The following is an 11032-nucleotide window of genomic DNA, read 5'->3' as shown; positions in this document are numbered from 1 at the left end:
AAAACACGAACGAGACAGTCCCTACCCTCAAAGAGCTTATATTCTCCTCAAGGAGAAACAACCCATAAAAGGCTGAATAAATGCACTTTGGATACAGAGAAGATATCTTTATGGGGATGGAGCAGCTCCAACAAGGAGGGGTGGGTGTGGGGAGTCACTGGCCTATTCAGTGAAGAAGTGAGGGATCATAAGAGGAAGAAGCGAGGAAGAAAGAAATCCCAGGCAGGGGGCACAGCCAGGGCAAAGGCAAGAGAGGAAATGTCCACCAGCCTAGCCAGAGCTGGATGGTGGAGAGGTGCTGAGGATATGGAGGGAATTAGTTGAAGCTGAGTGAGCTCCCTGCCTTACACTCTCAGGACAAGGGAAAGGGATGAGATAAACAGGCAGATGTCAAAGAAGAATATGGCAGCCACTCCTTCCCCACCTCCCAGGGTGCTCACTGAGGGGAAGGAGCCTGGGAACTGACTGTGCTTGTTTGATAAAAAGTGTGGCTGTTTGGAGCCCCAGTGGGCTTGGACACTGTTTCCCAATTCAAAGTGTCCTGGGTCAGTACAGCTGTCATCAAGGGCTAGGGAATGGGGTTGGGGAGCAGATCAGGAATCTTAGAGAAAGAGGCAGCTGAGATAGGAGACATGGGGCAAATTTATAGGTTTTAAGAAATAAGGGGGTGGGCAACTAGGTGGCACAGTAGATAGAGCACTGGCCCTGGATTCAGGAGGACCTGAGTTCAAATCCGGCCTCTGACACTTGACACTTACTAGCTATGTGACCCTGGGCAAGTCACTTAACCCTCACTGCCCCACCCAAAAAGAAAGAAAGAAATAAGGGGGGGGGGAAGGCAAGATGGTAGAGAAGAGGCAGTGACTTGCCTGAACTCTCCCCAAAACCCCTTCAAACACCTTTACATAATGCCATAAAACAATTCCTGGAGTGGCAAAACCCACAAAAGGACTGGGTGAAATAATTTTATAGCCAAAGGCAACTTAGAATGTGGGCAGGAAAGGTCTGTTGTACTGGGGGGAGAGTGGAGCACAGTCTAGTGCAAGCCATGCCTGCTCAGACCTGGCCCCGGAAAACCAGGAGCAGGCCTTGGGAGTTACTGAATCTGCAGCAGTTGCTTCTGGAACTCTCAGCCCACAGACAACTGAATAGAAGGAGATTACAGGGGTTTCTTTGCTGGCACTGAAGCAGGACTTTGTTGTTTTGTCCATATTCCAATTCAGGTCACAGTCCTGGGTGGCAGTCCCAGAGCAGAGAGGAGCATTAACACAGCAGAGCTTGTGACCTCAGTGGAGCAGGGACCCTCCTCAAAGTTTCAGGGAAGATAAGCATGCTTGTGATCACTCACAGACAAGAGCACAGGACAGGAGAGTAGTAAACAAACCTCTCCTTAGTTCATACCACCTTGGAGGAACTGAAAGCTTATAGGTCCCTAGAAGTATCCTTGAAAACAGCTGCAAAAAAACCCCCCTGAAACATGGGACAGGGCACCCTCCACCCTGGAAGCAGAGTCCTACTTTAACAAAGAGTAAAAAGTAAAAAAATAGGCTGGAAAACAAAAAAACAACAGAAAAAATTCAGACTATAGAAAGTTACTACGGTGACAAGGAGATCAAAACACACCCAGAAGAAGATAACAACATCACAACTCCTACATCTAAAGCCTCCAAGAAAAATATGAATTGGTCTCAGGTCATCAGAGAGCTCAAAAAGAATTTTGAAAATCAAGTAAGAGAGGTAGAAGAAAAATTGGGAAGAGCAATGAGAGTAATGCATGAAAATCATGAAAAAAGTCAACAGCTTGGTAAAGGAGACACACAAAAAATACTGAAGACAATAACATCTTAAAAACAGACAAGACCAAATGGTCAAAGATGTGCAAAAATCCAAGGAGGAGAATAATGAACTGAAAAGCAGAACTGGCCAAATGGAAAAGGGGGCACAAAAATTCACTGAAGAAAAAAACTCCTTAAAAAGTAGAATTGGCACGATTGATTATAGGAATGCACATGAAAACAACCCTGAGGTACCACCTCACACCTATCTGATTGGCTAATATGACAAAAAAAAAAAAGGAAAATGACAAATGTTGGAGAAGCTGTGGAAAAATTGGAACACTAATGCATTGTTGGTGGAGCTGTGAACTGATCCAACCATTCTGGAGAGCAATTTGGAACTATGCCCAAAGGGCTATGGGACTGTGCATACCCTTTGACCCAGTGATACCACTATTGGGTCTATATCCCAAAGAGATCACAAAAAGAAAAATGGACCCACATGTACAAAAATATTTATAGCTGCTCTTTTTGTGATGGCAAAGAATTGGAAATTGAGGGGATGCCCATCAATTAGGGAATGGCTAAACAAGTTGTGGTATATGAATGTAATGGATGAGCAGGCAGATTTTAGAGAAACCTGGAAAAACTTACATGAACTGACACTGACTGAGATGAGCAGAACCAGGAGAACATTGTACACAGTATCAACAACATTTTGTGATGATCAGCTGTGATAGACTTAATTCTTCTCAGTAGTGCAAGGATCCAAGACAATTCCAAAGGACTCATGATGGAAAATGTTCTCCACATCCAGAAAAAGGAACTGTGGAATCTAGATGCAGATTGAACCATACTGTTTCTTCTTTTTTTTGTTTTTGTTTTTTGAGGTTTTTCCCTTTTATTCTGATTCTTCTTTCATAACATGACTAATGCAGAAATATGTTTAATGTGATTGTACATATATAACTAAATTAGATTGCTTGCTGTCTTGGGGAAGGGGGAGGGAAGAGAGGGAGGGAGAAAAATTTGGAACTAGACATCTTATTTATTTATTTGGAACCAGAAATCTTATAAAAACAAATGTTGAAAACTCTCTCTACATGTAACTAGACAATAATTGAATACTTTTATGATTTAAAAAAATAATACCATCTACCTAAAATTTTTTTTAAAAGAGAGAAAGAAATCAAGTATCATGGAGTCACAGTCAGGATAACATAAGATTTAGCAACTTCTATATTAAAGGATCAGAGGGCTTAGAATATGATATTCCAGAGGGCAAAGGAGCAAGGGTTACAACCAAGAATCACTTACCCAGAAAAACTGAATATAATCCTTGGGGGAGGGGGAGGGGAATTCAATGAAATAAAGGATTTTGAAGCATTCTTTTTTTGTGTGTGGGGGGGCAATGAGGGTTAAGTGACTTGCCCAGGGTCACACAGCTAGGAAGTGTCAAGTGTCTGAGGCTGTATTTGAACTCAGGTCCTCCTGAATCCAGGGCCAGTGCTCTATCCACTGCACCACTTAGCTGCCCCCTGCATTCTTAAAGACCAGAGCTGAATAAAAAATGTGACTTTCAAATACAAGATTCAAGAGAAGCATAAAAGGTAAACAGGAAAGGAAAATCATATGGGACTTAAGGTTAAACTCTTTACATTCTGTGAGGGAAGCAATCCTTTTCTCAATAATTCTCGGGAACCCAGCAGGGATGTGACAAAGGTTGGTTTATTTCCTTCTTGTGAGAAGGAGGCACCCTAGTGTGCAGGTAGTGGGTGCAAAGAAAGGGGGCTCTCAGGCCCTGTTTTAAACCCTAGTCCCTAACGTGAATGGCTCTCCCCATTTTCATCATTGGTCCAATTACTCAAGGGTTATAATCTACTGGAAAAAACTAGCTAATTGGAATGCAGTATTCCCATCCCTAATCAGATCTTCCTTATATGGGCATAACTCAGGAGTGGACCTTATTCTTCCTTATATGGACACAACTCAGCAGTGGTCCTTATTGAGACCAGGGCTCCTTGAACCATGTGATGTGTGTGTGTGTGTGTGTGTGTGTGTGTGTGTGTGTGTGTGTGTGTGGCAATTGGGATTAAGTGACTTGCCCAGGGTCACACAGCTCGTAAGTGTTAAGTGTCTGAGGTCAGATTTGAATTCAGGTCCTCCTGAATCCAGGGCCAGTGCTCTATCCACTGCACCACCTAGCTAGCCCCAAACAATGTGATTTTGCTAGCCAGAGGTGGAGGTGGGGATCTGAGACCTTTGTCTTAAAAACAGGTCAAGAAGAGTATGATTGACTATTATATCCTCATTGAGAGGAGACAGTTATCTATTTTCTCACACATTCCTACATGGGAAAATGATACTTGTAACTCATAAAAACTTTCTCATTATTAGGGCAGTTGTAAGGAGTATATATAGAGAGGAGGAACAAGTATGAGTTGAATATGAAGGGATGATATAAAAAATAAAATTAAGGGGTGAGAAATATCCTGGGAGAGGGAGAAAGGGAGGGGTAGAATATTTCACATAAAAGAGGCAAGAAAAAAATTTTACAATGGAGGGGAAAACAGAGGAAATGAGGGGAAGTAAGTGAACCTTACTTTTGTCAGAATTGGCTCAAAAAGGGAATAATGTACACACTCAATTGGGTATAGAAACCTATCTTACCCTACAGGAAAGTAGGAGGGGAAGGGGATAAGAGAAGGTGGGGGTGTGCAGATAGAAGGGAGGGAAGATTGAAGGAGGTGATAGTCAGAAGCAAAGAATTTTTGAAGAGGGACAGGGTGAAAGGAGAGAGAAAATAGAATAAATGGCATGGGGAGGGAATAAAATGGAGGGAAATACAGTTAGTGATTGTAACTATGAGCCCCATTTCTCAAATATATAGAGAACTGAGTAAAATTTATGAAAATAAGAGCCACTCCCCAATTGATAAATGATCAAAAGATTCAGTTTTCAGATGAAGTAATCAAAGTTATCTATAGCTATATGAAAAAAAAATGCTCTGTATCACTATTGATTGGAGAAATGCAAATTAAAACAACTCTGAAGTACTACATCATAACTATTAGATTGGCTGATAGGACAGAAAAGGAAAATGACAAATGCTAGAGGGGATGCATTGATGGTGGAGTTGGGAACTGATTCAACCATTCTTGAGAACAATTTGGAACTATGCCCAAAGGGCTATAAAACCATGCCTAGGGGCAGCTAGATGGTGCAGTGGTTAAAGCACCGGCCTTGGATTCATGAGTACCTGAGTTCAAATCCGGCCTCAGACACTTGACACTAGCTGTATGACCCTGGGCAAGTCACTTAACCCCCATTGCATGCCAAAAAACAAAAACAAAAACAAAAAAACCATGCCTACCTTTTGACTACTACTAGGTCTATGTCCAAAAAAGAGATATAAAACAAAAAAGAAACGGACCTTTATGTAAAAATATAGCAGTTCATTTCTGGTGGCAAAGAATTGGAAATTGAGGGAATGCCCATCAATTGGGGAACGGCTGAACAAATTGTAGTATTTGATTATGATAGAATACTATTGTGCTATAAGAAATAATGAGCAAATGTATGACATATATTGAATTGCTTGATTTCATAGGGAGAGTTGAGGAGGGAGAGAGGAAGAAAAATTTAGAAAACAGAATTAGTTCAAAGGCCTTAACCTCATCAGAGTGGGCTCAAGGAGGGAATAACACACACACCCAATTGGGAAAAATAATCTATTTAACTCTACAGGAAAGTAGGAGGGGAAGTGGATAAGGATGGAAGGGTGAATGAAGGGAGGGAAGAGTGGGGGAGGGGGCAGTCAGTAGCAAAACACTTCTGAGGAGGAATAGGGCAAAATAAGATAGACAATAGAGTAAACATCATTGGAAGGGAATGGGATGGAGAGAAATAGTGATGATGGTTGACTAAAATGTCAAAACATATGGTACCTACTCTGCTGGGCTATTGTGATGACAATTCTCTGTCAAGTTCAAGGTCCTATATAGAAATTATGATGAACAGGATGCTATCAGAAAAACCTGGAAAGACCCACATGAACTGAAGCAGAGAGAAATGTACTGTATAACATATAATGTACTGTATAAATATACTGTATAAAATAACAACATTAGTGTAAGATGATCTGCTGGGAAGCACGTGGTTATTTTCAGCAATACAATGATCCAATATAACTCTGAAGAACTTATGCAAATTATAGTCCATCTACAGAGAAAGAACTGATGGTATCTGAAAACAGAGTGAAACACATTCTTTTTTTTTTGGTGAGGCAATTGGGGTTAAGTGACTTGTCCAGGGTCACACAGCTAGTAAGCGTCAAGTGTCTGAGGCTGGATTTGAACTCAGGTACTCCTGACTCCAGGGCCAGTGTTCTATCCACTGCGCCACCTAGCTGTCCCGAAACACATTTTTTTTTGACAATTTCTTAATCTGAAGTTTTGTTTTTTATCTGTTTTCTCTCACAACCTAGCTAATGTAGAGTTATTTTCCATGACTACTCATGTATAATTTATATTGAATTGTTTGAATTCTTGGGGTGGGGGTGGGAAGGGAGGGAGGAAGAGAAGTTGGAACACAAAGTTTTTTTTTAAAAATTGATGTCAAAATTTGCTTTTACATGTAATTTAGAAAATAAAATTCTAAAAATTAAAAAAATAAGAAATGATGAGGAAGATGCTCTCAGAAAAACCTGGAAAGACTTACATGAGCTGATGCAAAGTGAAATGTTCTGTGTACAAAGTAACATCAATATTGTAAGATAATCACCTGTGAATTAGCTATTCTCAGCAATACAATGATCCAAGAGAACTCTAAAGGACTTATGATGGATGTTATCCATTCCCAGAGAAAGAACAGATGGAGTCAATACAGATTGAAGCCTATTTTGTAAACATTATTTTTCTTGAAGGTTTTTTGTCTATGTTTCCTTTTACCACATGACTAATATGGAAATGTTTTGCATCACCACACATGTATAACCTGTATCAAATTGCTTGCCTTCTCAATGGGGGGTGGGGGGAAGGGAGGAAGGGAGAGAATTTGGAACTCAAAGTTTTACAAATGAATGTTAAAAATTGTTTTTACATGTAATTGGGGGAAAATAAAATACTAAATGTATTTTAAAAAAAAGAACTGAGGACCTTCAGGGTGGTACAGTGGATAAAGCCCTGCATTCGGAATCAGAGATGTAACTAAAGCAGGAAAAATGTAAAGAAATCATAAAATTCAATCATCAAGCATTTACTATGCACCTATTGAGTTCCAGGTACTATATCAGGCCCTAAAGAACAGGGACAATAAAATAAAATAAAACAGAATTTGCCCTCAAAGGGCTTACAAACATAGTGTAAGCTCTACCTTCATAATATCTATCCAAAATGGCACCTGCTCTCCTCTGACACTGACACCCCTGATACATGTCTCATCTCTTCACTCTTAGACTATTACAATAGCTACTGAGGGGTCTGCTGCCTCAAGTCTCTCCCCACTCCCATCCATCCTCTATTTGGCTATCAAAGTGATTTTCCTAAAGTACAAGTCTGACCCTGTCTGATCAAACGGGCTTGAACAGCACCAGAATGGGTAGATTCAGGGGCTCCGGGAGAAAGCCCATTGGCATTGGCAAAGGCAGACAGGCCCAATCATAACCATTTGCCCACCGCGATCTAGAACTAATTGGCTACCACCCCAGTGCTGCCAATACAAGAACCTGGGGGCATCATTGATACTCTGCTCCCCTCAGACCTTGGAGGACTCAAGAGTGACTTGGAAGGGGGTAAGGTGCTTTCTGGAAGCAAGCCGTCTCCTAGAGACCTCTGATGGGGCAAAGATTTGGTGACTCTCTCTCTCTCTCATTATTATTTCCTCGGTGCAATCAGAGTTAAGTGACTTGCCCAGGGTCACACAGCCAGTAAGTGTCAAGTGTCTGAGGCTGGATTTGAACTCAGGTCCTCCTGACTCCAGGGCCAGTGCTTTATCCACTGTGCCACCTGGCTGCTTGATTCCCTCTCCCATGGGAATGGAACCTTTTTCAGTGCTGCCTGTCAGGTTCTGGAATCCTTAAGGTGAAAATTGACCAGTAACAGTCCTAAAGTCATTGAAGCGATGGACTTTACCACTAAGGAGCGGAGTGTGGCAGGAGCCAAGTGTTTACTACTGCCCCTCCTCTGGCTCTGAGTGCTTGGGGGATCCCGACTCATCCAACCCCTATGTAAATTACGCCAGTCTTTCTCAAAAGGTATTGAAAACACTCCTGAGCCTTAATTAGTCCAACGTCCTATGTATTTTATTTTAAGTTCCAAGATCTTTCCTTCCACCCTCCCCTACCCAATGATCAGGTGAAGAAATCCAAACCCATTAAAAGTATGTATGTTTATGCAAAACAAATTTCTGTGTTACCTATGAAGAGAGAGAGAGAGAGAGATACAGACAGACAGACAGAGACAGAGAGAGAAGGGAGGGAGGGAAGGAAGGAAGGAAGGAAGGAAGGAAGGAAGGAAGGAAGGAAGGAAGGAAGGAAGGAAGGAAGGAAGGAAGGAAGGAAGGAAGGAAGGAAGGAAGGAAGGAAGGAAGGAAGGAAGGAAATCTTTTTCAATGCACCCTCTGAGTCTATCACTTTTCTATCCCAGACAGAGGTGGAGAATATTTTTCATCATAAGTCCTTTAGAATCATGGCAGGTCATTGTGTTGATCAGAGTCACTAAGTCTTTCACAATTGTTTATCTTGACAACACTGCTATACGATAGCCAGTGACTAACATTTTTATAGCATCTCAAGATTTCCAAGGTATCATATATGTGTAGGCTGATCAAAGGCACACAGCTCTAGTGCTGGAAGGGACCTCAGAGGCATTTAGTTCCTTCTCCCCCCCCCCCATTTTACAGATGAGAAAACTGAGGCCCAGACAGGGCTAAAGTCACCCATGTCAATTGTCAAAGTCACACAGATTATACAACTGAACCAAAGGCTTATGTTGAATTGTGATAACAGAATTAGGAGGAAGCCCCACTCGCTCACTAAGGAATTTCCGTGTTCTTATGCTGCCATCTTGTGACAAATGAGAACAACTGACTCATTGGGGTGTCCTTTTAGGTCAGAGGCAACTAGGGCTTGTGATTTCACTGGTGAATGGAATTCCTGGGGAGGAAACTCCTTTCACTCTGAAGATCAGCACCTGCTCAGCCAGGTACAAAGTTGAGAGCAGCCTGTGGGCTCTGAGAAATTAAGGAACAGCCAATAGGTAAATTTGTCGTGGGGTATCATTTGAACCCAGGTCCTTCATGACTCCACCATGCTGACCTCACTTGAGCTTCCCAATAACACTGAGACATAGGTCCTGACTTCCATGGATTTCACCCTTGGGAGCTGCAACCCATTCATGCCCATCCTGAGTGACTCCTGCTCATATCTCCTTATAATCCACCCCCAAACACCCCCCTCCTTAGTGCTGGGGGCCTTCTTGAACTCTGGACATTGCAGCTTGATGCTGTAGCCCACAGAGAGCTAGACTTGAGGTCAAGAAGAGCTGAGTCAGGGGGCGGCTAGGTGGCGCAGTGGATAAAGCACCGGTCCTGGATTCAGGAGTACCTGAGTTCAAATTCGGCCTCAGACACTTACTAGCTATGTGACCCTGGGCAAGTCACTTAACCCCCATTGCCCTGCAAAAAAAAAAAAAAAAAACAAAGTTTAAAAAAAAAACAACAACAACAAATATATTGGCCCATGAGGACCCATTCACGGAATACCTGCGTATGGTCTGCAATGGAGAAATGCCTCCCCATTTCAGGTCATCATGAACTTCCAGAAACAAGCTCAGCCAAAAACCATGCCAAATCTCTGCACGTGCTCTAAGAACAAGCCCTCACTCTCCAGTACCCATAATAAAAATTTAAAAAAAAAAAAAAAGAAGAGCTGAGTCAGAATTCAGCTTTGTCACCCTGGGTAAGTTACTCAACCTTTTTCAGCCTGTTTTTTCATCTGTGAAATGGGGATAATAATCCCTGGGTTCTTGTGAGGATCAAAGGAGATAACAGCTGTTAAGTGATTTGAAAACTTTAAAATGCTCTAGGAACTGTTATTGTGATTGCATATATACTATCAGCGTTCCCGGTGAATCCTCCTCGCTCTCTACCTGGCCCACTTCCCTTTCCTATCGCCCACCACCACCTCTGAGGATGCCTTTTCACCATACTAAATTGGGAATGTGCTGTAACTGCTCACACCCCACACGGGCTCCTCCGTTGCTCATTAGTAGCTAGTATCACCCCAATTTTGCTGATGAGGAAACTGAGGCTGAGAAGTTCATTGACTTGCCCAAAGTCACCTAGCTAGTAAGTGTTAGAGTCGGGATCTTAGGAGCCTAGAGCTAGAGCTGGGAGGGGCCAGCCCCTCATTTTACAGATAGAGAAACTGAGGCTGGGAGAGGTTTGTTGAGGCCCTTCGGGGCTCCAAATCTTGCGATCCCAATCCCGCCTCTGACACTTGCTAGTCATCCAGCCGTAAACCAATGATGCTGCGGCTGGATGCCCTTTCTGGCTCTGAGTGCTTGGGGGATCCCTGAAGATACCGAGTCCTCGTGTCTACAGGATTTCCAGTTGGAGATGGCCAACTGGTGTTGGGGAAGACCCCATGTAAGTGGGTCTGGAACTCCAGCCCTAATTTTAAAATTCCTGGGTCCTGCCGCCTCAGTTTCTCCTTCTGTAAAAAGAGAACTGACGGTTTCTGAGTTCTCTTGCAGCCCTAGTTCTATGCGAGGCTGGGCGGGAGGGGGGCGGAGTTGACCCGGATGGCCTCTGAGGTCCCTGAGGCTCCGGACCTACGTCCTAGGAAGTCCCGGCAAGGATGGGTCTCTTCCAGGGTCCTGAGCCAATTAAGTGACCCACGTTGAAGGTGCAGGGGGTCCTCCGGGCCTGTAGGGGGCGCCCACCACGCCGGTTAATCAAGCTCCCAGCCATGACAAGGCATCTGCCAGGGCCGGTGTGTGTGTGGGGGGGTGGGAGGGTGGCCTTCCCTTCAGGCTGTCCTCACTGCCGCCTGATCGTGGGACTCCAGGTCGACCCCGAAGGTAAGCCCAAATTTGGGCGGCGCGGCCGCGCGGAGGGGCTCGAGTCCCTCCGAGGCGGGTCTGAGGGGACTGCGGCGGCGGGGCGGGGCGGGGGCCGGGGCGGAGCAGCGGGCGGCGTCAGGCATCGCGGCGGGCAGCCCGAGGGGCGTGGGGTCCTCGCTGCCGGCGGCCTCGCTC

The sequence above is a fragment of the Dromiciops gliroides genome, chromosome 4 (genome assembly GCF_019393635.1).
Source record: "Dromiciops gliroides isolate mDroGli1 chromosome 4, mDroGli1.pri, whole genome shotgun sequence".
NCBI classification, from domain to species: Eukaryota; Metazoa; Chordata; class Mammalia; order Microbiotheria; family Microbiotheriidae; genus Dromiciops; species Dromiciops gliroides.
This window is presented reverse-complemented; position numbering follows the sequence as displayed.